The sequence below is a fragment of the Oryctolagus cuniculus genome, chromosome 4 (genome assembly GCF_964237555.1).
Source record: "Oryctolagus cuniculus chromosome 4, mOryCun1.1, whole genome shotgun sequence".
NCBI lineage: Eukaryota > Metazoa > Chordata > Mammalia > Lagomorpha > Leporidae > Oryctolagus > Oryctolagus cuniculus.
Genome location: NC_091435.1, coordinates 89,150,680 through 89,157,933, shown reverse-complemented (window position 1 = coordinate 89,157,933; position 7,254 = coordinate 89,150,680).

The window sequence follows — 7,254 nt, the reverse complement described above, 5'->3', positions numbered from 1 at the left end:
CTTAGGATAATTGATAAGTATAACTATTTTGATTTTTTCTTAATTAAAACTTTTTTATATATTCTGAAAAGAATACTGATATTCGTTGTGAAATTTCTTTGAAATATGTATTCCTTAGCCATTATAATTAAATGAAGAGTCTCAAAAATGCATATAAATAATACACTTGGTATAGCAATTATTGTACAACAAAAGAAGTATTAAATGGTTAGGAAATAATAATTGGTGTGGTGGCTCCACATGCCAAGTAAGAAAACAAAATATAAGGTAAAATATATATGTGTAGGTTATTAGGTTGAAACATTAAAATATTTCGTTAAATTCTGGATTCTGTGATTTATTCATGTTTATTTACTACAATAAGTCAAAACAAAGCTTATAAAAGTGGACAATGCTATTTACTGCTCTCTTTATTGCATACTTACTTACCCAACATCATGTTTTTGAACTGAAATTGGCTTTTTGCTATGTGGGATCATCAAAGTTTATGGAAAATACATATCATGAGAAAACTATACATGGATTTCAGATTCTTAAAAGATTGCACCACATTGCAACACCCTGCACAAGTCTTTAAATGTTTTTATTAGTTTATTTATTGCAGAACAGGGAGATGGAGAAACAGCAAGCTCCCCTCCATTCATTTACTCCCTCCCCCAGATGCCTACAATAGCTCTGGGGCTGGCCAGGCCAAAACATGCAGCTCAGAATTCAATCTAGCTCTTCCATGTTGGGGGCAGGTACCCCAGATACTTGAGTGATTCCTGCTGTCTCCCATGGTGCACGTTGCAGGAAATTGGAATCAGGAGCAGAGCTGTTGATATGCAGTGATTTGTAAACACATTTTATTTTTTCATTTAATAATTTCTACATTTTGGTAGTGATACAATTTTATCATATATAATACTTAGTCCACATTTAAATTTTCTTAAGTATTTCTGAATATCCTATCCAGATACCTTGTTCAATCAAGGATCTCTATTTCATTTGGTTGTTAAGTCCCTTATAAGATGCTGCACTTTCCCCCCATTGTCTCTGTCTTGTTACATATAAAAACAAATAATCTGAACCAGTGTACCTACAGTTTGTCCCATTAATAAAGTTTGTTAAAAATTTAACATACAAGGATAATCATCTGGTCTACCCTTTATCTTAAGTATGCCTGCATTCCACATTGGTGTACCTGAGTTAGATTCCTGGCTACGACTCTTGGCTGCAGCTTCTTACTAACAGAGACTCTGGGAAGAAGTAGTGATGGCTTAGGTAACTGAGTTCCTACTACCCACGTTGGAGACATGGATTCAGTTTCCAGCTCCCAGCTTCCACTTGCGCCCAGCCCTGACTGTAGCATTTTGGGAGTGAATCAGAAGATGGAGCACGCGTGCTCTCTCTCTCTTTTTCTCTGTGTATGTGCATGTGTGTCTTTCTGTGTGTCTGTCTGCCTCTCAAATACTTTTTAAAAATATCTAAATTAACAGAATAAAAATTTAAATGATAAACACCTTCCTTATCCACCCCCTTCGACTCCACACCCCTATTCTTCTCCCAGGAGGTATACCCATCTCTAATTTCTTGTATCATTTCAGAAAAACAAGTGGGAGATAGAAATCCTTTCAAAATATATATATATATATATATATATATATATATATATCACACTGTCATTATAATCTTCCTTTTAAAAATAAAATCAGTAACTAAATACTTGACATTTTCCATGTCACTTAGCTTTTTTTTAATTTTATTTATTTGAAAGAGTTACAGAGAGGGATAGAGACAGAGAGAGATCTTCCATCCGCTGGTTTACTCCCCAGATGACCGCAACAGTCAGAGCTGTGCAGATCCAAAGGCAGGATCCAGGAGCTTCTTCTGGGTCTCCCATGCAGGTGCAGGGACCCAAGGACTTGGGCTGTCTTCTACTGCTATCCCAGGCCACAGCAGAGATGCTGGATGGAAAGAGGAGCAGCCAGGACAAGAACTGGTACCCACATGGGATGCCAGCACTTCAGGCCAGGGCATTAACCCACTGCACCACAGTGCAGGGCCCTGTCACTTAGCTCTTTTAATGGCTACAAAGTTCATTATACCATTATTTATATTTGCTTTTGTTTTCTAAAGCTGTGAAATGCGAAGAATAATAAAAGAATAATAAAATAATAATAATAAAAGGTGGAAGTCAGAAGGTAAGCTCTTCAAATTTTATGATAGAAACTAACTAAGCTAATTTATTTAATATAGCAGAAATTGAAGCAATCAATAAATCTTTCTGAAAGCAGGTAAAAGAAAGATAGGAGTCGGCGCCGCGGCTCACTAGGCTAATCCTCTGCCTTGCAGCGCCAGCACACCAGGTTCTAGTCCCAGTCGGGGCGCCAGATTCTGTCCCGGTTGCCCCTCTTCCAGGCCAGCACTCTGCTGTGGCCAGGGAGTGCAGTGGAGGATGGCCCAAGTACTTGGGCCCTGCCCCATGGGAGACCAGGATAAGTACCTGGCTCCTGCCATCGGATCAGCACAGTGCGCCGGCCTCAGCGCACCGGCCTTGGCGGCCATTGGAGGGTGAACCAACGGCAAAAGGAAGACCTTTCTCTCTGTGTCTCTCTCTCACTGTCCACTCTGCCTGTAAAAAAAAAATTTTAATTAATTAATTAATTTAAAAAAAAAGAAAGATAGGAAACCAAAAAAAAAGCATTATTGGGGTCTAAAAACGGAAGAACTAAAAATATAAGGAAACTTTATCACATGAAGTTAAGTTAATGATTCACTAATGGATGTTTTGAGTATATGCCAATTTCTTTTGCCTTCACAATGGAATAAAAATATGTCAATAAAATGATAATGAATAAGCAAATAAATGCACCTATCTGTATGCATGTATCTGTTTATAGGAACGTATATTTGCATAGCAAAATGCTCTCCCCTAAAGCCCTGCACAATTCCTCCTAGACGTGTATGCCTCAGAACTCCTCATTTTCATAGACTCAGCCTTGTTAGTGCCCATCTATTATTACCTTTGTGTAATCCCTAGTGGGCTGCCCCTCACATTTAGCAGAATATCAAAATATTCCTTTCAACTGCATATTCTTCTTAAGTTAAAAATCAATGCTTCCATTTCCAAAGAGAGCACCTCTGCAATGTTTTGGGACTCTTAATAATTGACATCTCATGCCTTATCCAAACTCCAGTCTATGAGCACAAATGCAATTTGTTAGCTACATCACAAGTGGGTATATTTCAACAGATATCAAGTAAGAATGCAATTGCCCACTGATTATTTCTAATAAATCCCTAGGTTTCTTATTTTGTATCTGTCAATACACTTCAAGAAAAAATAATAGCTCCAACCCTTCTAAAGCAAAACAGTGATAAGTCCATAGTTTGTAGCTAAGACTTAATACATTCACCTGGACTTGGATGCATAAAACAGAGAATAATTTTAGTTGACACATGACTTCATTTTTATGGTCTGTTTTCCTATCTGATGGAGAAAAATACCCTGAGTATTTATTAAACATAAATGTATCATGTAGCACTATACTAATTAATAGAGAAAGATAATTTTCCAATGAAAGAATCTTCCACAATAGACAGATTTTAAAAAATTAAGCAACCTACATTAATTCATAATTTTAGTGATTCTTGTCATTGTAAAAATTTAAAAAAATAAGAAAAGAAAGAGGAAGGAGGAAGGGGGCATGGGCAGGAGGGAGTAGAGGGTGTGAAGTATCACATTCTTAAATCTGTATATATGAAATGCATGAAATTTGTTCACCTTACATAAATAAAAATAAAAAAGTATTTCAGTACTTCTGAGTGATATTAGTTTTCACTCTAATAATATAAAAACCTGGCATCTTTATTGATATTCATTATTTCCTTCATGAGGCAAATAGTAAGTGTGGACTGACATATTTTTAGAGGAAAAATTACTACTTTTCTGAATACACAAATAGAAATTACATTTTATTTATTACTACACTATTCATTTTGTAAGAGGTCACTACTATTTATTTCATTTTCCCAAAACTCTATTTAGTTAAATAACATAAAAATGATACTATTTTGCCAGGATCTAATTTAAATAGAAAAATGCCTATAGGGAGTTATTTTATACAGAAATCATAAAACATAATCAATTTAAATTAAAACTTTTCTTTGGAATGTACAGTCTATTCCTTTCTTTGTTCTTATTTTTTAAACAATCATTCTCTGTCGAGAAAGGGGTCTTATAGCCAACACATTTTCATTGTCTCATTTTCTCTCACACAATTCTGAAGTATTTCACATTGCACCTTAAATGTAATGTTCTGGGTGAGTTTCATTTCATTGTCCACATGAATGCTATTCAGTCCTATCCTAGTTCTATTTCATTTCCGTGGAAGATATTGAATTTTAAAGTTGTCTTTTATAAAAGTTGTGCTTCTAACACAAATGAAACAAAGCTGGAACTACAAAACTGAAAATTAGAGGACATGTAGCCAGGTAAAAAAGAAATAGGTGAGAACTATAGGGTTAGTGTTGTCGATATTACATACCTTGTGGCCACTGTATGCACAAATTAGGCTGCTTTTGCAGGCAACTCAAACTCAAGGTCTCAATCAAAAAAGGTGAAGTATATTTCATATTTTCTAGATTCCTCTGATGGCAGGCATCTCACCTGACATTCAGCTTCATTGTGAGCAATAAGAGCTAAAGTACCAAATTTTCTATGCTTCTGTAGTCTGTCAAAAATCTAGTGTCAATAGTAACAAACCTCATGGGTTCATTTAGCCATTAAATCAAATCTAGCTAATGGGTTGGAATCAAAGGTAGACTTCTCCGCCCTCTGGTGGATGCTCTAAGAAAGACCCACAATTTACAACAGGAAAAACTTGGGCAACCATCTCTCCACAGAGACAATAATGGGAACAGGCTAGCACACTCCAAGTCACATTCATGAGAGCCATAGAAACCAAGTGGGAGACCACGGTGCCCCATCTCGTTAAAAAGCATATGAAACGTCACAAGAAAGCAAGAAGGAAAAAGTTGCTATGTGAAGCCTCACCCTGCTCCAAGGAGTGTGGTTTAGAGAAACACCCGCTTCGGAGAAGAAAAATAATCCTGGTGGAAGCTCATTATGAAAGATTTCAGTTGAATGGAGCCCTCTAACCCCAGACCCCATGCTCAAACCTGTGAAGTGAATATTTGAAGCATCTAAGCCTATGTGGTCCTTGCCACTCCTAATCCTTTGCTGAAATGAAACTCCAGTCTTATGGAAAAATCAGGAGAAGGAGCTTAGTGCTGTATGTTGGAGCTCAGAGCCAGGCCTACTGTGCTGAAATACGTCACCTGATGGTGCCCAAAGACAACTACCATCCAGTCGGTGCTCATAGACCAAGCCTCTAGACTTGAATAGCATCAGGCAGATGCTCCCAAAGATGAGACTTGCCTTGGTGTATGTCGCTGCCAGTCTCCGGTGGGCCAGGTGAACCCCACATGGACTTTGTAGGGATCTGCGACTGCAGGAACCAGGTATGAACAACCTAGGGCCAGTCTGGATGGACAGAGGGCTGCCTTAATCTCGATTCTCCAATTTTCGGCAGAGAGCAAGAGGCCATGGGACCATCAGTTGGGACTCAAGTCTGGGCTGGTGAAGCTGACACTAGGAAGATCCTAACAGGATTCTGACACAAGGCAAATGAATACAGACAGGGTCTCTGAACCTGCCCCAGCGTCAAGCAGAGACCTGCACCTTGGTGAGATAGACTTGCTTTGGCAGTATCACCGTTAGTCTAGTATTCCCTCCTTCAACCTTTGACAGAAAGTGAGGAATCACAGGACTCTTTTGGGACTGAGCACTAGTCCGATAAAACTCAGCAATGAGTAGATTCTAACAGTCCCTATACCCAAGTCAGTGCCTGCAGATAACATCTGGACATGCTCCTGTGCCTATTAGCATTCCTTGGTCCCAACCAACCAGTCATTTATTCCAGCCAGCATCATCAGTGGCTGATAATTGCAGATAGACCCTAGGACAGTTAGCTTCGGTGCTACCTCCAGCTAGCTCTTGTGTTGGTGGGTTGAGGACTCCTGCGTGATCTCACACTGCGGTATTTGTGGACACAGAACAAAGAGTTTGAACCTATCACAGGCCCAGAAATGACTTGTATGTTGGAATATACCTTTTTAGGCACTTCCCCAGTTCATATTGCACAACATATTAATTGAAGGCTTGGGAAAAATTTGAATTTGGGGAGTATCATGACTGAATCACTGAAAACATATCAATGGTGGAGCTGTACAGTACAGAACATATTCAGATAATTCTAATGTTAAAACATAGTATACAAACCATTTATACCTTTGCTGTGAAGACTTAAAATATGATGATCACTATGTAAAAATGTTCAGAGACAGGAGATGGCATTGGCACACAGCAGATTAAGTCTCCTCTTACAATGCCAGCATCCCATATTAGAGTGTTGGTTTAAGGCCCAGATTCTCTGTTTCTGATCCAGCTTCCTGGTTAAGACCTCGGGAAGTCAGCAGAAGATAGTCCAAGTGCTTGGGTTCCTGGCACCCATGTGGGAGGTGAGGATTAATTTCCTGGCTCCTGACTTTGGAGGCCTCGCCCAGCATGGCTTTTGTGGACATTTGGGGAAAGAGCAGAGGGAAGATATCTCTCTCTCTCTTTCTCTCTCTCTCTCTTTCTCTCTCGCGCGCGTGCACACACAAACACACACACACACACACACACACACCCCCTGCCTTTCAAACAAATAAATACATCTTTAAGAAAATATGATATGGGGCCGGTGCCGTGGCTCACTTGGTTAATCCTCTGCTTGGGCACCGTCATCCCATATGGGCGCCGGATTCTAGTCCCAGTTGTTCCACTTCCAGTCCAGCTCTCTGCTGTGGCCCAGGAGGGCAGTGGAGGGTGGCCCAAGTGCTTGGGCCCCTGACCCGCATGAGAGACCAGGAGGAAGCACCTGGCTCCTGGCTTTGGATTGGCGCAGTGCCTGCCGTAGCGGCCATTTGGGGAATGATCCAACAGAAGGAAGACCTTTCTCTCTGTCTCTCTCTCTCTCTCACTGTCTATAACTCTACCTGTCAAATAAAAAAAAAAAAGGAAAAAATAGAAAATATGATAAAATATTCAGAGGTGGATAATATTGAAAGAAGTCAAATATAAGATAAAAAATTCAAAATGTGGGCTGGTGCTACAGCTCACTTGGCTAATATTCTGCCTGTGGCGCCGGCACCCCGGGGTTCTAGTCC